We start from the raw sequence: 26,331 nt of genomic DNA on the forward strand, positions 1-26,331 counted from the left end.
ACTTCATATCACGTGCGATTGCATTAACTTTCTTCCCTCCTTCGTGCTGTCTAATCACCATCATTTTTGTGTCCAGATCAATGGCCTTTCTTGCCTTCTTGGCAGGCTGAGGAGTAGACAAAGATATTTTCCTCTTGGTAGACATCTTGGAGTAGTATTTTGAAAGAGAATTACCAACACAAACGGACATGGGAGAAATTTACTGTACCGGGATACTGCTCACACTGAGCAGCGTGCGTGGCGAGAGCCTGGATGCTGGGTGATGCCGAGAGCTGGGGCGGAAACTGTCGTACGCTCAGCTAGCTCAGCTGGTAAACACTCGCCAGTTGTAACCAGACGGTCGTAAGTTGCATAGGTCGTAAGTCGACGACTACCTGTATGGCCTAAAACATCATCAGATTTTCACACAAGTCCTAAAAGTAGATGAAGAGAACCCAGTTAAACAAATGAGACAAAAACATTATACTTGGTCATTTATTTATTGAGGAAAATGATACAATATTACATATCTGTGAGTGGCAAAAGTATGTGAACCTTTGCTTTCAGAAACTGGTGTGAGCCCCTTGTGGAGCAATAAATGCAACTAAACGTTTCCAGTAACTGTTGGTCAGTCCTGCACATCAGCTTGGAGGAATTTTAGCCCATTCCTCTGTACAGAACAGCTTCAACTCTAGGATGATGGTGGGTTTCCTCACATGAACTGCTCGCTTCAGGTCCTTCCACAACATTTTGATTGGATTAAAGTCAGGACTTTGACTTGGCCATTCCAAAACATTCATTTTATTCTTCTTTAACCATTCTTTGGTACAATGACTTGTGCGCTTAGGGTTGTTGTCTTGCTGCATGACCCACCTTCTCTTGAGATTCAGTTCATGGACAGATGTCCTGACATTTCCTTTAGAATTTGCTGGTATAATCCAGAATTCATTGTTCCATCAATGATGCCAAGCCATCCTGGCCCAGATGCAGCAAAACAGGCCCAAACCATGATACCACCATCACCATGTTTAACAGATGGGATAAGGTTCTTATGCTGGAATGCAGTGTTTTCCTTTCTCCGAACATAATGCTTCTCATTTAAACCAAAAAGTTCTATTTTGGTCTCATCCATCCACAAAATGTTTTTCCAATAGCCTTCTGGCATGTCCACGTGATCTTTAGCAAACTGCAGACGAGCAGCAATGTTCTTTTTGGAGAACAGTGGCTTTCTCCTTGCAACCCTGCCATGCACACCATTGTTGTTCAGTGTTCTCCTGATGGTGGACTCATGAACATTAACATTAGCCAATGTGAGAGAGGCTTTCAGTTGCTTAGAAGTTACCCTGGGGTCCTTTGTGACCTCATCGACTATTGAGGTTTTTCACCCACGTGACCAATTCATGTGAGGCTACCATTTTGGACGTCACGGCTGGAATCAGTTTGAATGCGAGGAAGGCGACAAACGAAAAACATAAAAGAAAAAGGAGCGAGATGCAGAAAACACCTTCACTATCCAGCGACATAGGGCATTTACAGGGCGAGCAGAGGGAGAGGTATTTGCAAAAATTGAGGTTAGCAGGCTTAGAGAACGATGTTTACCTGCTTCCACCAGGATTGTTCACTGACGTACGGAAGTACACGAAGCCCTCGTCTTTACCTGACTTCGGCCCACATGATCTGTATACCTATGTCGTTAAAAACCCATCGCCATAGACAGGTATTGATCTGAAAGCGTATAAGAGTTTGGATACCTACAAATATTTTGTGTCAGGCTGGGTAACATGCCTACATCAGTGGGTCGTCCCTGGAGCCGGTGGTCGCCATCTTATTACAGCTAAGGTTTGTTCACATTTTCATTTACTTTCGGTCCTCAGAATAAACAAAATGTTATTAAATGTCATTGAAATAACTTCTTAGTCTGTTGAGACATGGCCCGTTATAAATTTGCTGTTACCAGGCAATGACCAAGAACTGTATTCTTAGGGTCGGTGTCTGTGTTGTAGCAGTGCACTAGCAGCTAGCTGTTAGCACTAGCTAATGTCAACAACATCATAGCTGGTATGTTACTGTAATAATGTTTACGTTCAGTCATTTGGATGACTGTTAAAACCTTTCCGTCTCAAGTTTTTCCTTTACTGTATTTACTAGTTTACTGTAATTATGATCCGGCAGCTATTTACACCAGATCCAGTGTAAATAGCTGCCGGATCGCGCTCTGGCTTGCTCCCCCTCAAATTAAGCAGCACACTCCGGCTTGATCCCAGAGCACTCCAGGAGCAAGCCAGAGCGCGCTGCTTAATTTGAGGGGAAGCAAGCCGAAGCGCGCTCCGGAACCTCGGCCGGAGCACTCCGGGAGCAAGCCGGAGCGCGCTCCGGAACCTCGGCCGGAGCACTCCTGGAGCAAGCCGGAGCGCGCTCCGGAACCTCGGCCGGAGCATTCCGGGAGCAAGCCGGAGCGCGCTCCGGAACCTCGGCCAGAGCACTCCGGGAGCAAGCCGGAGCGTGCTCCGGAACCTCGGCTGGAGCACTCCTGGAGCAAGCCGGAGCGCGCTCCGGAACCTCGGCCGGAGCACTCTGGCAGCAAGCCGGAGCGCGCTGCTTAATTTGAGGGGGAGCAAGCCGGAGCACGCTCCGGCAGCTATTTACACTGGATCCGGTGTAAATAGCTGCCGGATCATAATTACAGTAAACTAGTAAATACAGTAAAGGAAAAACTTGAGACTGAAAGGTTTTAACAGCCATCCAAATGACTGAATGTAAACATTGCTACAGTAACATACCAGCTATGATGCTGTTGACATTAGCTAGCTTGACCTTCAAAATGGCGGACACCGGGGCATCATGTGACCCTGTGACATCAGGTGAAAAACCTCAATTACATGCCTTGCTCTTGGAGTGATCTTTGTTGGTCGACCACTCCTGGGGAAGGTAACAATGGTCTTGAATTTCCTCCATTTGTACACAATCTGTCTGACTGTGGATTGGTGGAGTCCAAACTCTTTAGAGATGGTTTTGTAACCTTTTCCAGCCTGATGAGCATCAACAACGCTTTTACTAAGGCCCTCAGAAATCTCCTTTGTTCGTGCCATGATACACTTCCACAAAACACGTGCTGTGAAGATCAGACTTTGATAGATCCCTGTTCTTTAAATAAAACAGGGTGCCCACTCACACCTGATTGTCATCCCATTGATTGAAAACACCTGACTCTAATTTCACCTTCAAATTAATTGTTAATCCTAGATGTTCACATACTTTTGCCACTCACAGATATGTAATATTGGATCATTTTCCTCAATATATAAATTACAAAGGATAGTATTTTTGTCTCATTTGTTTAACTGGGTTCTCTTCGTCTACTTTTAGGACTTTTGTGAAAATCTGATGATGTTTTAGGTCATATTTATGCAGAAATATAGAAAACTCTAAAGGGTTCACAAACTTTCAAGCATCACTTTATATATATATATATATATATATATATATATATATATATATATATATATATATACAGTGGTGCTTGAAAGTTTGTGAACCCTTTAGAATTTTCTATATTTCTGCATAAATATGACCTAAAACATCATCAGATTTTCACACAAGTCCTAAAAGTAGACGAAGAGAATCCAGTTAAACAAATGAGACAAAAATACTATCCTTTGTAATTTATATATTGAGGAAAATGATCCAATATTACATATCTGTGAGTGGCAAAAGTATGTGAACCTTTGCTTTCAGTATCTGGTGTGACCCCCTTGTGCAGCAATAACTGCAACTAAACATTTCCGGTAACTGTTGATCAGTCCTGCACACAGGCTTGGAGGAATTTAGCCCATTCCTCTGTACAGAACAGCTTCAGCTCTGGGATGTTGGTGGGTTTCCTCACATGAACTGCTCACTTCAGGTTATTCCACAACATTTCAGTTGGATTAAGGTCAGGACTTTGACTTGGCCTTTCCAAAACATTAACTTTATTCTTCTTTAACCATTCTTTGGTAGAACGACTTGTGTGCTTAGGGTCGTTGTCTTGCTGCATGACCCACCTTCTCTTGAGATTCAGTTCATGGACAGATGTCCTGACATTTTCCTTTAGAATTCACTGTTATAATTCAGAATTCATTGTTCCATCAATGATGGCAAGTCGTCCTGGCCCAGATGCAGCAAAACAGGCTCAAACCATGATACTACCACCTCCATGTTTCACAGTTGGGATAAGGTTCTTATGCTGGAATGCAGTGTTTTCCTTTCTCCAAACAAAACACTTCTCATTTAAACCAAAAAGTTCTATTTTGGTCTAATCTGTCCACAAAACATTTTTTTCCAATAGCCTTCTGGCTTGTCCACGTGATCTTTAGCAAACTGCAGACGAGCATAAATGTTGTTTTTGGAGAGCAGTGACTTTCTCCTTGCAACCCTGCCATGCACACCATTGTTGTTCGGTGTTCTCCTGATGGTGGACTCATGAACATTGGCTAATGTTAATGTGAGAGAGGTCTTCAGTTGTTTAGAAGTTACCCTGGGGTCCTTTGTGACCTCGTCGACTATTACACACCTTGCTCTTGGAGTGATCTTTGTTGGTGGACCACTCCTGGGGAGGGTAACAATGGTCTTGAATATCCTCCATTTGTACACAATCTGTCTGACTGTGGATTGGTGGAGTCCAAACTCTTTAGAGATGATTTTGTAACCTTTTCCAGCCTGATGAGCATCAACAATGCTTTTTCTGAAGTCCTCAGAAATCTCCTTTGTTCATGCCATGATACACTTCCAGAAACGTGTTGTGAGGATCAGACTTTGATAGATCCCTGTTCTTCAAATTAAACAGGGTGCCCACTCACACGTGATTGTCATCCCATTGATTGAATACACCTGACTCTAATTTCACCTTCAAATTAACTGCTAATCCTAGAGGTTCACATACTTTTGCCACTCACAGATATGTAATATTGGATCATTTTCCTCAATAAATAAATGACCAAGTATAATAGTTTTGTCTCATTTGCTTAACTGGGTTCTCTTTGTTTACTTTTAGGACTTGTGTGAAAATCTGATGATGTTTTAGGTCATATTTATGCAGAAATATAGAACATTCTAAAGGGTTCACAAACTTTCAAGTACCACTGTACGTCCTTTTTTTTTTTTTTTACAAGATTTGCAAATTATCTTAAGAAAATCAATACTGATACTTGGTCAATAAACTACCTACTTACAGCTAAGCTACAACCAATGCAATGCAAAAATAAGAATTCACAGTTGAGTTACACTTGTGTAGTGAGGAGTGATTGTTAAAATCAGTTTTCAAGTCTGAGAATCATCTCTGGATGTACTGTAAGCTGTGACTCTTCTCATCAGTCATGGGGTCGGATAAGATTATCAGCGCTTCGTTGCCTTCTTAGCAGGGGCACTGAGCAAATTAGCAAGCAATCGCCCAACTGTATCTACTTATTATTTGTTTACTTACTACACTGACCATAGAAGTCTGGCCGTATGACTACTAATCATCTCAAATATTAAGGGTAATAAATGTTCTCACACAGCTTGTGTAATTAGTGCAGGCTAAATGTATTTACACAGTGAGGAGATATTTCATCTTGCTTGGTCTAGAAACAGGTTGGGAGGGTGAACTTTACTGTGTAATATTTGTTATGAAGTAAAAAAAGGTTTCTCTGTTAGTCACAATTTCTACCATAACCACAGTGTTGGCGCTACTTAATTAGCAGCTGCTTAAAGTGTACAGCTGGCACTGGGCTGCTATTAAATGTTGGGCTGTGACCATATGTTGTTAGTAAAGTTAGAAATATAGTTCTGCTGAGGACAAAAGTGTGTGTTTCATCACAGTATTGTCTAAAATCTGTACTACATACTATTAAATGTTCAGAATGCCACACTGCCTATGTTATATCATTATTAGCACTTTTGCATTGGTGTATTATTTAGACACACTATTTACTTTTTTGGCACAATTATTCATTCCAGTGGGGCAAACTCCATTTAAATCTTTCTTTAGGTCCCCAACATTATAAAGTTCAGTTCTAAGCTGATTTTTTTTTTTTTTTTGGAATAGCAAATGGTTAAAGTGCAAAAGTTTTAACACCAACATCAAACTACAGGGTGTTTCAAAAAAATTGATATCATTTCACAATCTAATAACTTTGTCAATTCTCATTCAATTGACCTTAAATTTACACAGCATGTGTGGAAACAGGTCAAAATTTTATGTTTTTTGTTTTTATCTTTTTAGGTATGGAAATGTCATTCACTGGAAAAGAAAAGGCATTTCGTGTGTTAGAGTACATTCAAACAAGTCAAAAATTTGTGAAATCATTCATGGAGTCCACATACTTTTGAATTTCTCATTCAGATTTTGAAGAATAAATCTTATATTGCTCAACATTAAGCCTGCTCAGTTTCATTTGCCTGGACTATGTAGTTTCTGGGATATTTACATCTCAAATAATATCAATTTTTTTTTAAACATCCTGTATTCATTGGAATGTTTTGGGCAAAATAAAACACCCACAAAATGGGAGTCAGTGAATGAAGATTCCACATTTCTGCTCCAATGTAACAAGCAATGCAAGGAGTACACAAAACATTAGAAATTAATAAGCAAATTAATCCAGTTCAATATTTTCAAAGTTCAGTTTCTGTTAGGGTGATGTTTTTTATTCCCCCAGAGGCTTAAGGAAGCTCAGTTTTTCTGTGGCAAAAAGAAAGCTGGGACACAAACTCATTACACAGAGGACCGGTCTCATCTCCCTCTTCGCCCGTCCTTCCAGTGACACGTGGAGAAGTGGTAAATATTTATTTACCTCAGAGAGAAAAAAAGTAAAGGAGATTATAAGAGGAGAAAGAAAAAAGGAATAAAAAGAGATGGAGGGAGGATATGGTTGTGTAGCTGCTCCTAAATAGACCTTTCATCTGGAGCATTCACCGCAGTGCTGCTAGCCTGACAAAAACATTTAGCTCAAAATCCTGTCTCTCTCACACACACACACACACACACACGGATGGACACATAATGCCACACCACCTGCGTATTGGATCTGACCCTCTTCCTCAGCAGAGCCAATGTCAAACTCACTTCTTCAGTGTTTCTATTCCAACCTGGCACGCATACACACACACACACACACACACACACACACACACACACACACACACACTTTCAACATAAATAACACAATTTGAAAAGTGTATACTGCCAACAAACCAGACCCACATGCCCAGTGCTGCATTAGCATATGTATGCTGATTTTAGAATATGCATCAACACTTATGCATAAACGTCCCTCCAGTGTGTTGGAAGACCATGATAAATGGGCATTGTGATGGCTATGGGCATGAGTGGCATTTAGGAGAGATGATTAGGAAATACGTGCTGTGAAAACACAGTCATTCAGATGACTCATAATGCAAAACTTGCCTCAGAAACAAATGGTTCAATTTTTTTTTTCACTTGCTTGCCCTGCATGTACAAATTGAAGTAAAGTTGATATAGTGAGCAAAAATTTGTGCCTCTGGGGGATTTTTTTTAAAAATTGCTTTATGATTTTATGAGGCTCTTGTTTGAGATCTCAAATTGGAGTTGTAGTTAGAAAGCAAAGCACGTTTCTGTGATGAATTCTGAAATGATGATGATGATGATGATGATGATGATGATGATGATGAAAAGCAATCCCTCAATCTATGGTGAACTTCATAAAAATTGAATCATAGAAATTTAATTCATTCTTCATGTATCTCACATCATGTAACTAGTGCAAATATATATACTAGTGCATCTCAAACAATTAGAATATTGTGAAAAAGTTTTGTTTTCCTAATTTAATTCAAAAAGGTAAATTTTCTATATTCATTACACATAAGGTGAAATATTTCAAGCCTTTTTTTTTATTTTAATGATTATGGCTTATAGTGGGCGGCACGGTGGTGTAGTGGTTAGCGCTGTCGCCTCACAGCAAGAAGGTCCGGGTTCGGGCCCCGTGGCCAGCGAGGGCCTTTCTGTGCTGAGTTTACTGTACATGTTCTCCCCGTGTCCGCGTGGGTTTCCTCCGGGTTCTCCGGTTTCCCCCACAGTCCAAAGACATGCAGGTTAGGTTAACTGGTGACTCTAAATTGACCGTAGGTGTGAATGGTTGTCTGTGTCTATGTGTTAGCCCTGTGATGACCTGGTGACTTGTCCAGGGTGTACCCCGCCTTTCGCCCGTAGTCAGCTGGGATAAGCTCCAGCATGCCTGCAACCCTGTAGAACAGGATAAAGCAGCTAGAGATAATGAGATGGCTTATAGCTCATGAAAAGCAGAAATCCAGTATCTCAAATTATTAGATTATTTCCTAAGATCAATCAAAGAAGGATTTACAATACAGAAATGTCCAACTTGTGAAAAATATGTTCATTTATACACTCAATATTTGGCTGGGGCTCCTTTACCATGAATTACTGCATCAATGTGGTGTGACATGGAGTTAATCAGCCTATGGCACTGCTGAGGTGTTTTGAAGCACAGGTTGCTTTGATCATAGCCTTCAGATCATCTGTATTTTTGGGTCGGGTGTTTCTCATCTTCCTCTTGACAATACCCCATAGATTCTCTATAGGGTTCAGGTCAGGCAAGTTGGCTGGCCATTCAAGCACAGTAATATCATGGTCAGCAAACCATTTGGTAGTAGTTTTGGCACTGTGGGCAAGTGCTAAGTCCTACTGGAAAAGGAAATTGGCATCTCTATAAAGCTTGTCAGCAGTCAGAAGCATGAAGTGTACTCAAATCTCCTGGTAGACAACTGTGTTAACTTTGGTTTTGATAAAACACCGTGGACCAACACCAGCAGATGACATGGCACCCCAAATCATCACAGATTGCGGAAACTTCACACTGGACTTCAAACACATTGGATTCTGTGCCTCTCCACTCTTCCTCCAGACTCTAGGACCTTGATTTCCATCCATCCATCCATTATCTGTAGCCACTTATCCTGTGTAGGATGGCAGGCAAGCTGGAGCCTATCCCAGCTAACTCTGGGCAAGAGGTGGGGTACACCCTGGACAAGTCACCAGGTCATCGCAGGGCTAACACATAGAGACAAACACCCATTCACACTCACATTCACACCTACGGTCAATTTAGAGCCACCAATTAGCCTAATCTGCATGTCTTTGGACTGTGGGGGAAACCAGAGCACCCGGAGAAAACCCACGCAGACACAGGGAGAACATGCAAACTCCATACAGAAAGGCCCAGGACCTTCTTGCTGTGAGGCAACAGTGCTAACCACTACACCACCATGCCACCCTTGATTTCCAAATGAAATGCAAAATTTACTTTCATCTGAAAAGAGGACTTTTGGCCACTGAGCAATAGTCCAATTCTTTCTCTTCTTAGCCCAGGAAAGATGTTTCCGACGTTGTCTCTGGTTCAGGAGTAGCCTTATATTAGGAATGTGACAGTTGTAGCCCCTTTCCTGAAGACATCTGTACATGGTGGCTCTTGATGCATGGACATCAGCCTCAGTCCACTCCTTGTGAAGCTCTCACAAGTTCTTGAATTAACTTTTCTTAAGAATCTTCTCAAGGCTGCAGTCATCCCTGTTGCTTGTGCACCTTTTCCAGCCAGTTTTTTCAGCAATGACCTTCTGTGGCTTACCCTCCATATAGAGGGGGTCAATGATCATCTTCTGGACAACTGTCAAGTCAGCAGTCTTTTCTATAATTGTGGTTGCACGTACTGAACTAGAACAAGAGTAGATGGTATTTATACTGTTTTACTCAAACTCGAAATGAAATATTCTCATATTTTGAGATTTTTTTGTGTACTGTAGGCCATAATTATCAAAATCAAAATAGAAAAATGATTGAAACCTTTTAGTTTACATGTTATGAGTCCAGAATATATTAAACTTTCAGTTTCTTAAATAACTGATGGAAACTATTTAACTTTTTCACAATATTCTAATTATTTGAGATACACTAGTATATGCATCATGACTGGGACCCCCAGGGGATGCAATTAAAAAGTGGCACAAGAGGAAGATTTTTACTTTCATGTGGACATGAGTAAGTGGTCATATATGAAGCTTGCAGTACACAGAAAGACAAAGTTTATTAACATGCATTTACATTGTTCATTCATTCATTCATTCATTCATCCTTAATCACTGCCTGGTCAGGGTTGGAGAGGTTTAAATAAGGCTCTTAGATTTTTGGAAATAGAACCAACTAAATTCATTATAAAATAATGGTGAGAAGGTACAAACAAAAATAATTACAGTTTTAAAAAAAAGTTCCATTCCCAAGTGTTTAATAAATAAAGCTTCCTAAAAACATACATTATATATTTTATACATTACATCCAAACACATACAGTTCCATTTATGGGGGAAGTCATGGCCTAATGATTAGTGAAGCAGCTTTGCGACCAAAAGGTTGCTGGTTTGATTCCCTGGACCAGCAGGAATGGCTGAGGTGCCCTTGAGCAAGGCATCAAACCCCCAACTGCTCCCCAGGCTGCTCTGGGTATGTTGTGTTGCTCTGGATAAGAGCGTTTGCTAAATGCCTGTAATGTAATCAGATCAACCAACTTTATCTGTACACTTTTTTTTTCTCGATCTTACTTGAAAATGCAATTTTGTCTCCAGTTAACAAAATCCAAATCTTCAGTTGGGTCAGCTAAACTATTGGAGCAAGGCATTGGATAGAAAGCGATGAAAAGCTCTTGCATGCTGTGAAACCAATGAAGAACACAAATGCATTAATTGAAAGGCATTGATGAGCATTTTATTCCTCTTGTACTTGGTGACACAAATGCAACAAAATTTTTCATGGGGGGGGGGGGGGGGGTGTTTGTTTAAACTGGGAATCTAACCACAATATTTGGAGCATACCAACGTAATTGTTAGATTACATAATCTAACAATTTTTATCGTCAGCTGAGTGGCTTAACAAAAAAACAACAACCTGAATCTTGTATCAGTATCAAATCACATTAGCATCATAGTTGGCATGTAAAATGTATTCAAATAGCATGTGTGTATAAACATACTGTATGAATACTATGTATTATTGGAAAATGAATAAATATGAACATATTTATGGATTACTCTATGGATTACTAAGCTCATATAACTGAAGCATGAGTGTTACCTACTTGGCTGTTGATGTGCTCTTAACCCTTTGATGCAAAACATGGGTCAAAAGTGACCCGGCTGAGTTTTTATCTTCTATATCTTTGCAATAAATTAATTCCATCATTCAGTATTCAAGGTATTCCTCAATTAACTTGTTTTTGATCATCATACATCCTTATTTTATTTTTTTCCTTTCTTACTTTTTGAATAAAAACCCTTTTTGTATCACTACCCTTCTAATGCACAACATGGGTCAAAAATGACCTGCATTCATTTTCCAGGTTATTTCATGTATGGCTGAGTGTTTCTATGATGTACTTTTGAAATAAATTCATTTTGTCATTTACTTTTCCAAATATGCAGTAAATATCTTGTTTTTGTTTAGCACAAATCATCATTTTTATTTTTATTTTCTTAAGTTATGAACAAGCACAGCTTTTGTAATTCTACATCAAGTTTACACACATGGGTCAGAAACGACCCGCATGCATTTACTCCAGCGTTTGGTGGGAACTGTGAATTGTGCTTGTGTCAGACATTTCACAGGTCAGCACAGCGCCCTTTGCCCATCTAATACATGGAAGTAATGTTTTTCAATTGTTCTAACATTACCTTAGAAAAAAATTGATTATGTTTAGGTTACCTTGAGAGTGAGTAGATTACTTGTCAGAAAGTTACAAGTAATTACTAGTGCTGTCAAAGTTAACGCAATAATAATGCGATCTCAATTTATCGCGATTAAAAAAATAGTGCCGTTAATGCAAATTCTAATTTGGCCCTGCGAGTCACCCGTAGTTCCTGTTGAGGCTTGTCGCGCGCTGTTTCAATAAGAGTACGTGTGAGTGATGGAGAAAGGCATAGACATATAAACATCCTCGCCGCCATATTGGATGGGGCAAAGTGGAGATTCTTCAACCGTCTCTGGTATAGCGTCTAGACCAGGGGTGTCCAAACTGATCCATAAAGGGCCGTGTGGCTGCAGGTTTTCATTCCAGCCATGCAGCAGCACACCTGATTTGGCTTATTCAATCAACTGACACACCCACCCTTTAATCAAGGGTGGGTGTGGCTGCAAGTATTTGACTGTGTGAAGACAGTTCAGTTGATTGAATGAGCCAAGTCACGTGTGCTGCTGCATGGCTGGAATGAAAACCTGCAGCCACACGGCCCTTTATGGATCAGTTTGGACACCCCTGGTCTAGACAGTAGCCGAGAATAAAGATGCCTCATTCATGTGCTGCGTTTAACTGTACCAACAGGTTTACCGTCCAAACGAGATCACATGGGAGACTGGAAAAATACTTTTCAATACTGTTCCTTCAGTCTTCAGTTTCCCAGCTTATCTCCACCGGGTAGGTGCAGAGTTATAAGCAGTGAGAATTAGATAATACAGCGCCACACTATGATGAACGTTTTTGAACGTATGATGAATGTTTTTATTTTTGTTATCTGTTTTTTTCTTCTTTTATGGCAAATACTGCTCTTCAAAAGAAACTAATGAAGAGTAAAATATTTTTTTTTATTTTCACAGTGATATGCACTTTATTTTTCATCCCTTGGTTTTCTCATCTAATATGGAAGTTATGGATGTCAGTGGCTGTGACAAGACGTGTTATGCTCTGCAATAAAAATAAAAAAAACATTGGTACAAAGCAAGCCCATTCACTTTTTTATGCTGATAAGAGAATTACAATGGTTTTTCATGTGACAAAAATGTGCAATTAAATTGTGATTAATAGCGAGTTAACTATGACAGTCGCGACATTAATCGCGATTAAATATTTTAATCGCTTGACAGCACTAGTAATTACTATTAGCTACCTAGCTGTTGACATATTCTACTTTAGTTAGCTAATTTTATTGTAGTTGGCTTAGCTAACTACATAGTTAATAAATAAATAACTGGCCCTATTGACTGCTAAAGTAATTACTTGAAACAAATTATTATTATAGTATTAAGACATTTAATTTTAAATCACACTTGGATGATTTGTAATGATGTGTAAAAAATATATAAAAAGTATTTTTGTTCATAAAGTAGGAAAGAAAAAATTTAATTAATGATTTGTGGTAATTAAAAACAAGATATTTAAAGAATACTCGGAATATTCAATCATAAAATAAATTGATTTCAAAAGATAGAGCAAAGAAAAACACAGTCAGCATGAAATAACCTGGAAAATGAATGCGGGTCATTTTTGACCCATGTTGTGCATTAGAAGGGGTGTGCATATGTTTTGCATCAAAGGGTTAAAAACCCTTAATTCATGTGTGTTGAAAGTGGTAAAGGACTATTCATAGAGGATACAATCATTCATACCGCAGTGATGAGCTAATGTTCTAAATCCTTTTTAAAAGGCAAAGTGACACAGGCTTGACCCAGAGAAATCATTACATGTGTGCAAATGTAATGAAGCTAGCATGTGAGTGTGCTCTAATTTCTGTTTCTATGTAAACTATGTGAAAAAGAATAGATTATTTCAATGAATAAAGGGATCAATATAAAAATAAATATTTAATTTTTAAATGAATGTCTCCTAGTTCACACATGCAAGTATATTGCTGGCAGAAATGTAGACACATATTTGGGGTGAAATTATAGCATATGTCAGGTATGATTAAGATAAAAATTACATGATCACTGTAATTTGACGGTTCAGATAGTTGTGGCTCAAACTGTAATTGGAAATGTCAGATCCAGTATGAATTTGAAGGGGGGAAAAAATTGTCATTCAGTCACATCCATTTGGCTTCTGCAAGTGAGTTACCGGAGCCTATCCCAGACACACCAGGCCCAGGGCAGGAACACAGCTTGAACGGAAGGCCAGTCATCACAGGGTATCACAGACACTAACTCAGTCCTATGGGGAAATTTAGAGTAGCCAATCCACTGAGCAGCATGCTGGAAACTGGAGTAGCTAGAGAAAACCTATGCTGACATGGGGAGACCATGTGAAACTCCATATAGAAAGTAACTAGAACTCAGTATCAAACCCGTATGGCACTAAGACTGCTGTGGAATCCTGCAGTGTGAATGCAGGGTGGATATAATAGCATTCTGAGAAAGTTTTTACAGCAAACAGCATACGTCCTGAGTGACTTAAATAAAGCCTTAAACTGTGAAGAAATGTTTACACTTTTCACTTGTTTTTCCTCCTCCTTGCCCTCTGCCACTTGGACACCTTACACTTGGTCACTTCATGCAACATCAGTGCAATAATCTGTAGTATATCTACTTTTCCTCTTTCTATGTTTAGTTGCTGGTGGTGCAGTGGTTAACACTGGTCACCTCACAGCAAGAAGGTTGTGGGTTTGAGCCCAGTGGCCGATAGGGGCCTTTCTGTGTGGTGTTTGCATGTTCTCTCTATTATGTCTGCATGGGTTTCCCCCAAAGACATGCAGTTAGGGTAACTGGTTACTCTTAATTGCCCATAGGTGTATGTGTGAGAATGCACAGAAAGGAACTTGCTACCCTACTACTGCTGCAATTCTGGCCAAGTCAACCAAACATGGCTCACCTCAATCCTGGATTGGGTTTGGCAGCGACAACGATGTTTAGTTCTCTTCTCTCTGTGTTTCCCTCTCTAGTTTCCTTTCTCACTATGTTCATTCATTCATTTTCTGTGCCACTTATCCATTGCAGGTTGTGGGTGAGCTGGAGCCAGTCCCAGTTGACATTGGGCAAGAGGCGAGGTACACCCTGGACAGGTCACCTGTCTATTGTGGGGCTATCACGGAGAAACAGACAGCCATTCACACTTAAACTCATACATTTAGAATAGCCAGTTAACCAAATCCATGTATTTGGAAGGTGGGAGAAAAGTGGAGCACCCAGAGGAAACCCAGACAGGCACAGCGAGAATATGCAAACTCCACATAGACAGACCCCAGACCGACCGGCAGGTTCAAATTCAAAACCCTGCTTGCTGTGAGACAACAGCAGCACCATCATGCCGCCCCTTCTCACTGTGTTGTAGCATATATTGGATTTTGTTTTTGTACTTTCTTGTCCATGCTCTTGTCCTGTATGTGTGTGTGTGTGGTGTACCTAGACTCCATGCAAACATAGACTTTGACAAGCCAGCTGCTGCAGTAATCCATTAGAGACACAGATAACACAGCCTCAGTGTGTGTGTGTGTGTGTGTGTGTGTGTGTGAGGGATTTTAGAAGGACTTGCCACTGATAAGAAATGATGAATGGCACTGGAAGATCTCAGAACCCAAAGTCTAATGTAAAATTACTGTAGTGTTTTTTTTCCTTTTTTTTTGGAATAAAACAGTGCTCTCCTCAACTAAAGATTTTCTCAATTTTCTCTCTCGCTCTTTGTTTTGCTGAAAGACACCTAATCAAAAATGGTTATAAAGAAAAAAAGCACTGTATCAGAAAACATTGGTACAGAGATCCTAGATTTAGCTTGCACCTTAAATGGAAGACTGTATTTTGTTCCACAAATATTATGCAGAGTGTTTTTCCTGTAGTTTTTTTCATGGTTCACATATTGATTTTTTTTTTTTTTTTACAAAAATGAATTTTAAAAATCCATAACGTTGTCAAATGTGTGGTGGTCTAGGAAAACACATCAGATGTTGCTCTGGCGAAATTCTGGCAAATAACCAAAAACTAACTTTTTTTTTTAGCTATAACATACTTTGAAACCTCCACTTAAATATATTTCAGCAAAACAACATGGAAATGTTTTACTTTATTTTTCAATTGAATTTTATTTGTATAGCAGTTTTTATAACTGACATAGTCTCAATGCTTTTCAGAAATATAGAAATTCCACATATAAATTTTGCATATATGAATTTATAAATTTATCTCAAATGAGCAAGACAGAGGCAGTGCTGGCAATGAAAAACTCCCTGAGACTACATGAGGAAGAAACCATGACAGGAAACAGACTTAAAAAGGAACCCACCCTCATCTTGGTGACACCAGAGAATGCACTTCTATAACTGTCTGCTATATAGTCAGAAATTGCAATTGTGGAACCAGGAAATTCATTAAAGTTGTAACATGTCTTATTTATCTGTTTATTTCTTTGTTTATTATCAACTGGTTACTGATGGAGACTTGAGTGCAAAACTGTTAATGGTAATTACAGTCCTAATTCCATCATGGCAATTGTATCCCTAATCCAATTGTCATGATAGCTTCAGGACTCCAAATACCACAAACAGTTTTGCACTCAAGTCTCCATCAGTGACCAGTTGATAACATCAACAAAATAGACATGTTACAAATATAATGAATTTCCTAGTTCATATCAAAACTGTTCATATCAACTGCAGTCCAAAGCCATCTTCATGGTTTCTAAGTGAATCTTTAGGCTGTCCATACGGGGCCAAACTCAGCAGGAGCGAGGTGATGAGAACTCCAACCAGAAGAACGGCATCAGAATGGATCAGGCAGATCCGGAGAGCAGAAAGGGTCAGTGGTATCTCAGAAGGTAATGAGAACTTCAACCAGAAGAAGGGCTTCAGGATGGATCAGATAGGTCAGGAGAGCAGAAGGGGTCATTGCTATCTCAGAAGTAGCATGTATAGCTTGACAGAGAGAGTTAAAGGAGAGAGAGAGAGAGAGCAGTGAATAGGTAACACAGGTTTGTGTTAGGTAAAGCACCCTGGGACATAAAGCAGCCAGCCATTTCTTGTCCATCAAGGAGAGAGACATTTCACATTTTCTAGTCTATCAAGGAAAATATTTTAATCAATGGTGTCAAAAGCTGCATTAAAGTGCTAGTCTAATGAAAATTACATCATAAAATCCCAGGTTTTCTGTGTGTGATATGCTCAAATAGGTTGTAAAGTTCACCAATAAATAAAAAATTGGTTTGAATTTTTTTTTCCATCTGAATTCTGTCCCAAAATTCACTAAAAGCTTGTCCACCATTATTAGACCGCAGTGATTTGCAAGTCAGTAGCGCTGTATGTGTGATGTCATATGGGCCACTGTCTTCTTTTGTGTCCACACAGACTCTATACTATTCTCTGCAATGGCGTGCGTTCTTGATACTGATTCTTTTGAAAAACACAACGAAAGCTCTTCAAATTCGTCCTCAATCTTTGGTTGGTTGTCTGAGGACGATTTAGAACCTACAGTCAAGTCGCTCATGAAAAAGAAGAGCAACAACTGCTTGAGCGGTTTTCTGGAACCCAGGACATTAATACAGGGTACAAATCATAGTTTGCTTATTCTTTTTTTTTTACTGATTTGGCGTTCAACTTTTGCAGTTATGATAAAGCAGTGTCTCTTTGTTATTGTCATCGTTGTAACCTCACTTGGTAGGCACAAGGCGAAATAATGGCAGTAATTAGACACTTTCAGTGCTGGAGCTAGCAGGAGCAGGTGATGCGTTGTGCCATATGCATGGCGCACAGTGAGCGCACAGCAGCCAGGAAATTGTTAGGATTAAACTCCAAAACTAAGTTACTCATAAAACTACAACCTTTTCTGGTTCTAACAGTACCAATTAGGACCAGGTAGACCTTTTCTATTTTGTGCTACAACTTCAGTAGAGGTAGGTGTGTGTGTGGGGGGGGGGGGGGGGCAGCACGCAATTACCATTATATATTTTTTACTAAAATCACCATATCTCTGCAACCATAAAAGATTTTTTTTTCAAAATTCCCAAACCTATGATCTTCTTATGGTGTCCCTTTACAGAGAGCTGATTTTAAGGTGAATTGACCCCGTTTTAAATTTTAAGGTAAAGTCCCTACAATAATCATAGAATTGGCATGAAAGAAAAGGCCATTGCAAGATTAATTTATAATTTATCACTCTGGGATAAACTTCCCTGTGCATTTCTGAATCTTGTCATTGCCTTTTTGTCCACGGAAACACATGCGACATTATATTGCATCTAAAAACATGATTTCAATATCAAATGAATGGACACGGCATCCTGTTATCTCTCTCAACTAACTCATCATTTTTTTCTGTATTTATAGGCTCTGAAAGACATTCTCTCACAACATGAGCAAAATGTACGCTGTTCAATTAATACCATATCTTCAGGTAGTAGTAACAAATCATATCCATCTTCTGTCAACCATTCACAAACAACCATTCACACTCACATTCACACCTACGGTCAATTTAGAGCCCTCCAAAACTAAGTTGCTCATAAAACTACAACCAGAAAAGGTTGTAGTTTTATGAGCAACTTAGTTTTGGAGGGCTCTAAATTGACCATAGGTGTGAATGTGAGTGTGAATGGTTGTTTGTCTCTGTGTTAGCCCTGCAATAACCTGGCGACTTATCCAGGGTGTACCCCGCCTCTCGCCCATAGTCAGCTGGAATTGGCTCCAGCTTGCCTGTGACCCTGTAGAACAGGATAAGCGGCTACAGATAATGGATGGATGGATAGTTTTGGAGGTGAACCCTAAGAGCCGCTGCATGCTCGCTGCGCACAATGCATATGGCACAATGCGCCAGCCACTCCTGCCGGCACCGAAAGTGAAAGTGCCTAATTACTGCTATTATTTAGCCTTGTATAAAACTTCAGAACTGTGATCAGTTAAAAGGATAAAAGACTAAGGACAACTAATAAATCCAAGCAACAGGCTAAACACAAGCTTGACACTTACTGTGCGGTGAGCTCTTTGGGATGGCATTTCTGACTTCTGTTTCCAGATTGTAGGAACTGCTCCACACACCAGACATTGCTCAAATCCTTTCTATGTGAATCTGCCTAACAAATTGATCTTTTTCAAAATGTATGGAGTAGACACCAAACCATCCTGTTGGCTTGAAGTTACCTCTCTTTGTCCGTACAAATCGAACCCATTCATTCCCTAAGTGTCCTGTCGACTTTGGGCTTTGTGGATCGGAAATCCACTTTTTTTTTTTTTTTATCGGCCACACTTGAACAGCCTTGAAGGACACACCTCTTAGGAGACACTTTGTTTTTAGTTTTGTTGTAGAATTTTTTTTTAAATCATTAAAAACATGCTACACTTTGCAAAGCAGATGAAGCCAAAAATAGCACGAACTTTTAAGCATTGCGCATATGACGTCACTTCCTTTGAATTAACAGTAACTTATCAGGAATGCATCTGTGTAATGACAGACTCAAAGAGCCAAAATTTACCAACTAAATAGAATATGTTCCCAGTCTCGTATTAAAATACAATTTAGACAGTCAATTATATAACATGTCTAGTTTTATACGGTATAATTTCCAGGGGTGATGTCATTTTCATAAGACTAGCACTTTAAGGTCAAGCAACACAAACTGAGAGACACAACCCTGATCAGAGGCCAGTAGTAGGCCATTTACTACTTTAACCAGTGCTGTTTCTGTGCTATGCTGAGGTCTAAATCCTGATTGATACAGTTCATGAATGTTATTCCTGTGAGCATAAGTATGAGCATAACTGCTGTGCCACAGCTTTTTCTCGGATCTTGGAGATTTGACCTATAGGTGGAAAGCTGACAGAGGTTGAGATCAGGTGCTTTCATTAGGGATTTGATAACCGCTTGTTTAAATGATTTAGGTAACTAGCCAGTGCTAAGTGAAGAATTGATTATTTTTACAAGATTAGATTATTCTTGGTATTATCTATTTGAAGAGCTTTGGTAAGGGATCAAAGACACAAGTCTGTGAGTCTGTGAGTGAGTGTTGTGTCCTCGTGTTTGTGGAAACATGGCTTAACTACAGCGTCCCAGACTGTGCCATTCAGCTAGCCTGGCTAACATGCTACCGGTCAGACAGAGCGCTAGTTGAGGGGGGGAAGACTCGCAGCGGAGGACTCTGTGTTTGCATCAGTGATGCCTGGTGCTGCGATGCTGTTGTGGTCTGCAAACACTGCTCACCACTGGTGGAGTTTATAATTATTAAGTGCCAGCCATTCTACCTGCTGAGGGAATTTACAGCCATATTGCTGGTAGCAATATACATCCCTCCTGGCTCCAATAACAACAGCAGTGAAGCACTGAATGAACTCTATCAGCACATCAGTGAGCAGCAGACAGCCCACCCAGATGCTTTCCTCATCCTGGCTGGGGATTTCAACTATGCAAACTCCAAGAGCGTGTTTCCAAAACTATGGACATATCAACTTTCCCACACATGGAAACAATACTCTGGACAATGTTTACACCATGCACAAAGATGCCTGCAAAGCCCTTCCCCTACCCCATCTTGGTGCCTCAGATCACTCCACTGTTATGCTAATGCCAGCATACAGGCCGCTGGTTAAAGTCACCAAACCAGCTACAAAGCAGATACCGGTACATGTGTGGCCAGAGGGGTCCTCAGAGGCACTCCAGGACTGTTTTTCCACCACTGACTGGAGCATGTTCAGACAGGCAGCCACCTACAACACCACAGGTCTCCAAGAGTACACAGAGACAGTCACTGCCTACATGAGGAAGTGCATGGATGACGTTACGGTCACCAGAACCATCTCCATTCGGGCCAATCAGAAGCCATGGCTGACAGGGGAAGTCCACAGGCTCCTGAGGGCTCGGAATGCCGCCTTCAGAGCTGGGGACAAGGTGGGCCTGAGGACAGCTAGGGCCAACCTGTCATGAGGCATCAGGGTGGCCAAGAGACAGTATTCCAGGAACATTGCTGACTATTTCAATGACAGCAGAGACACCAGGAACCTGTGGCGGGGGATTCAGACCATCACAGACTACAAGCCCTCGCCGCAGACCTGTGACAACTCCATGTCTCTGCTGAATCAGTTGAACGACTTCTTCGCTCACTTTGAGGCAGACAAAAGCACCACAGCACAGAAGACCCCACCACCTCCCGGCGACCAGGTGTTGACACTGTCCCCAGACAGCGTGAGGAGAGCTCTCAGGATGACAAATGCATGGAAAGCCCCGGGTCCTGATAACATTCCTGGTCGTGTCCTGAGAGACTGTGCCGAGGAGCTCACAGATGTCTTTACATACATCTTCAACATCTCGTTGAGCCAGGCTGTTGTCCCCACGTGCCTCAAAGCCACCACCATCATCCCGGTCCTGAAGAAGCTGTCTCCCTCCTGCTTCAATGACTACCACCCTGTCGCACTCACTCCTCATGAAGTGCTTCAAGCGGCTGTGTAAGGTGTGTTGATGTGCAACTCGCAATTATATTACTAGGCTTACAAGGCATTTATAAGTCCCGGTAAGTCTAATTGCCTCTCACACGCAAGCCAACTCCACCTCTGTCATTAGGACAGGTACACCCTGGGGATCCTGGTCTTGCGACTGGATGATCTAACGGAGCTCTGGCACAGGTTGTGAAGTAGCCTCTTTCAGTCTCAAAAGCGATATACAGTATATAAAAGGCAAAAGAAGTCTTCTGTACGAAACTTTTCACGTTTCAAGGAAGTGTATTTGCAGTGTGTGTAAGGATTTATTTATTTATTTATCCATTTATATTTATATTTGTACGTATGTAAGATGTCATCGCCCAGCAATAAGTGTTATGGTACCATGAGTTCCGGCTTGGTACTATTAATGTTAGGACAGGAAAATGTGAAAGCAATCTTGCCGATTATGTGATGCAGTTCAAGAAACTATCCCATGATGTATCGTGCATGCAGGAGGTTAGGCGGAGAGGAGAAGGAGTGATACGTTTTGATGATCCGGTCCTTAAGGAATGGTGTGTAGTTTACGGTATAATGGCATGAAAACAGCTAGAGCCGGTGTTGCAGTATCCCTCACCCCTCATGTTATACTGTTAGATATCAACCATGCAATAGAGGGTCGTCTAACCATGGTGCAAGTAAAGGTACATGGAATAAGACTAACTAACTTCAATTGTTACTGCCTGACGGAACAATATGCCGAGTCCACGAAACAAGCTTTCTATCAAAAACTACACAAAGAAATCCAACATAGTAAGGACAACCCATCATTCAAAGTAATCGTTGTAGGTGATTTCAATGCTACAATTGGGACAGACAGCGAATCAAGTAAATGTCAATGCATCAGACAGTTTAATGATCCTAATCCTACCAGCTTCAGTGGGTCTCAATTAATAGAAACATCAGAAATCAACAACTTGTTCATACTCAACACGATGTTTGCTATGAAATCTGACAAACATAGGTGGTCTTTTGTATCAAATCTGGGCTACAGGAGGAGGCTAGATTATATTATTACAGAGTGGTTTGTGAAAAGTGCAACAAAGAACTGCAGAGTATACCCTATGCAAAGCCACCCCTTTGAGTCTGACCATCGTGTGGTGGTAATGCAGGCACGTTTTCCAACGAAAAGAAAATTAAGGCAAATATTCTCAAATAGACCCCCACGTGAAGTGAAACAGGATGTCCAGCACTTAAGAGACGACCCAGTGGTACAAATCAACTATAACAACAAACTCAACCATCTTATGAAGGAAGCACCCGAATCACAGAATATAGATGACGTGGAAGAATATATTGTAGATGCCATCAAAAAAGCCTCTGAAGACACAATTCCATCAGTGAAAAATCGAAAAATTGATAAACCATGGGTAAACCCAGAATACCAACAGCTGCTGCAGCAACGGCAAGAAGAGAAAGATCCCATCAAGAAAAGAACACTTGGAGATCAAATTAAGAAATTACATATTCAGCTTAAAAATGCCTATTTTAAAAACAAGGCTGAAAAGATCAACTTAGCAAGCGAGAATTGTAATGTTGAAGAATTTCGTCTCATGAAACTGCACTCATCACTAGAACGTTCCAATAAAATACTAGTACCGCTGAACAAACTAGAGGAGCATTTCTCAGAACACTTCGGCCTGCGAACTTATGAGCCACAACCTGAATTGGAACATCCAGAAGACTACCCATGTCTACTACCCCTGGAGGATCTTCCCGAAGTAGATGTATCAGTTCCAGGCAGAGAAGAAATCAAAATTGAGATAAAGAGACTCAAGAATGGCAAATGCATGGGAACAGATAAAATCAATGCCGAACATCTGAAGTATGCTGCCTCAGAACACCTCCTAACATACCTTGTAGTTTTAGTGAATCTGGTATGGACATGCCTACAGGTACCTACTCGATGGCTTACAGCAAGCATCACCTGCCTTTACAAACGAGGATTGCGATCATGTGCAGAGAATTACAGGGGTCTTAGTATAATTGCAATGTTATCGAAGATTATATCCGCAATAAGCATCGACAGATTACGCGATGCCTATGAACATATGTGGCAGATCACAGAATCCAGGGACACATGTCTGCCCGGGGGCATTTTGAGTTATTGACAGATTCAGAAAGTACAGTTTCTAAGCTTTCCAATGATGCCTTCCATGTGGAGATCTGACAATATTTGAAGAATGTGTGGCCTTTTGAAAGTGTATACTTCTTAAAACAGAAAAGGGAGAAAATCGCCCTCAAAGTTTTCCATCTCAGCTACTCTGGGTGTAGGGCGGGCACATAATGCTGCTCATTTGCATGACATTAAGGAAAGCCCTACCCCATACTAGCTAGCACGATGCTACTTTCATGTAAACAAAGATCACCATGTCAATTTTCCTTCCATGCAAAGTATGCCCAACACAATTATGAAGTACAAAAATAAGTCCTAAAGTATACTTTAACATTTTGTGGTTGAAAAATTACTCACACCGTAAGAAAGAAAGATAGCACGATGATGACACAACTAACAACACTAGTTTCATGTAAAGCCTCGGTCACAACCGGCCGTATGTGCTCCTACGGCCGGTCTACACGCAAAAAACGCAAGAAACACACGGAGAGCGCGCATGAAACGCATGAGAGCGCGCGTGTGACGTGCTGATTTTCGAGCCGCAGACCGGCCGCAGAGGTTCTTTGTCATGTCAAACAAACTCTACGGGTGCTTACGTTTTTTCAGGTTGCAAGACAAACTTACGGCCAACGCGCGTCTTTCTCCATGAACAAAAAAAAAAACGCAGTGATTTGGGAAATGCCAAGAATCACACGGCCAAAAAATCGTACGTCCGGTTGTGACCTAGGCTTAACCAAACCACAACACTCTCCGTTACATGCAAAAATAACCACACAGCCTTAGATTAATAAACTTACCCCATCAGAAAGAGAAACGGCGCCTTGCACACATCAATGCTTCCGATGGAATGTAGTCCTAGAACGGTCCGTGTATCATCCAATCATTCAAGTATTCCATTCAATCTGGAAAACGAGGTTGCATTTTTTTTTGCTAGAAATGGTTATCTCCTATGTAAATACCGTGCGTCTGTTTGCTTCACGGGGCTCCTCTGCGCTCTGTTTAGTAACTCATTCCATAGTGAAATTACATGCCTGTATGCAGTTAAGTAGCCATGCGCTGAGCTCAGATCATACAGCTGATTCGCGAAAAAAAAAAAAGGACTTAAATCATCATGTGAATGGCCCATATGGTAATTTACCCACACCCCCCAGCAGGCTACAGTCCTGACAAAAACGAGACAATTTGCAACAAAAAATGTATGCTTTTCCAACAAAACAATCTATTATCTGAAATACTGATTGCATTCTTCAAGATCTCAACTTGCACATGATGGAAAAAAACAAAAATCACAAATAAAAAAAAAAATGCTTCTTTTGCGATTATCTCGGATTCATTTCGGCCGACATGTGTCCCTGGATCCGGTGAGGGGTCACATATCCTATTACCATCACAGTTTGGCTTTCGTGCTAATAGATCGACCAATGATGCAATCTTTATACTACGTCATGTTCTCTGTTACGACCCGTGTGTGGTTATGTGTGGGTGCATATGTGGTTTTTTTCTCTCTCTCTCTCTCTCTCTCTCTCTCTCAGGTAGACGCCCCTTCCTCTTATACGCAGCTGTTCCCACTCACTTTGTTGAGGAGCCATGTTAAAAGTGAGAGGGAGACGCCTTTCGAGAGAGTGTGTGAGCCGGTGGGCTGTGGCAGTGACAGTTAAGAGAGAGAGTTGTGAGCTGCATCTAGCGAGAGTGTGCTGCTCCTTTAAGGGGAAAGGAGTGTGCGTAATCCCGGATCTGTTTGGTTGTGGTTTGTTTGTTGTAGTTTTGGTGAGAAAACCTGGCTCTTTTGTTTGTGCTTCCCTTGTTTGGAGACCAGTGACTTTAGTTGTTTTTTTTTTTCTATTTTGTGAATAAAAATGGTTTCCGTTTCGGCCCTGAGTCCGCCTCCTTGTCCTCTTTTTCCTCCTGGGTCTTTTTGGCTTATCTCTGTTGCTTTCCCCATCTCCTATTTGCCACGGGGAACATAACAAGTGGGGGCTTATCCGGGATCTCCATCGAAGGAGAGGGTTTTGGTAGTGGATCACCGGCGTGTGTGTGGTTTTTGACAGTCTCCATGGTTGAGTTAGGTGAGTGTCCAGCTAGGCTGATTTCAGTCTTTCCATCAGGCACTTGTTTATTATTTTGCCTTTTTTGTTTTTGGAGTAATCCTGGGTGGGGATATACTTCCCTGGCAGGGGTAGGGAGTTCGGGGCTCCGGCCGCTGAGGGATAGCCTTTAAAGTCGCCTCGAGCCCGGCACGCTCCGAGAAGATTGAGGTAGGTGAAGTTTTGGTTAGGTAGGAACCGGGGGTGAACTGTTAGCCGGTGGGTCTGTTTTGTGTAGTGGGTTAGTTGTGCTCTTTTGTGTTGTGGCTGTAGCACTACTGTTAGCCGTGGGCTAGGTTGGCTGGGGGGCTGGTTAGCCATGGCAATATTTGATGTAACAACGTTTGCGGCCGGTCCTACGTGGGGTCAGTTGGAGGAGTGTAGGAAACGGGACTTATTCGAAATCGCCAGGCACTATGGTGTCTCCGTCCCATTTTCTCTCCGTAAGTGTGACCTGAAGGCTGCGGTTACGGAGGCTCTAGTGGCTAAGGGGGTGCTTAGCCCAGCGCCCGGGGAATTCCCAAGTGGTATCAGGGAGACAAATGTTGCAGTGAGCCGCCCCTCTTCTCCTTTGGAGGAGCCGGCTGAGGCCCAGCCAACTGGGTTGACTCCTCGCTCCAGTGTGCTGGGGGAAAAGAAGCCGGTCACTCTGCCGCAATTTGACCCCTTTTCAGTCGAGTCCTCCCCTGGTTCGAAGATTGACGCTCAGCTAAAGATTCGCCTCGCTCGCCTGCAGCTGGAGAAGGAGGAGCGGGAGCGGGAATTCCAACTTCGGAGGGAGTTGGAATTGAGGAAACTGGAGGCAGATACGGCGATTAAAATGAGGCAGTTGGAACTGCAGACAGGGTTGGGGGTGGTGACCAAGTCGCAGCCGTCTCTGACCGGAGGGGGCTTCGATGTGAGTAAAAACATTCCCCTGGTCCTGGTGTTCCGCGAGGC

The sequence above is a fragment of the Neoarius graeffei genome, chromosome 3 (genome assembly GCF_027579695.1).
Source record: "Neoarius graeffei isolate fNeoGra1 chromosome 3, fNeoGra1.pri, whole genome shotgun sequence".
Taxonomy (NCBI): domain Eukaryota; kingdom Metazoa; phylum Chordata; class Actinopteri; order Siluriformes; family Ariidae; genus Neoarius; species Neoarius graeffei.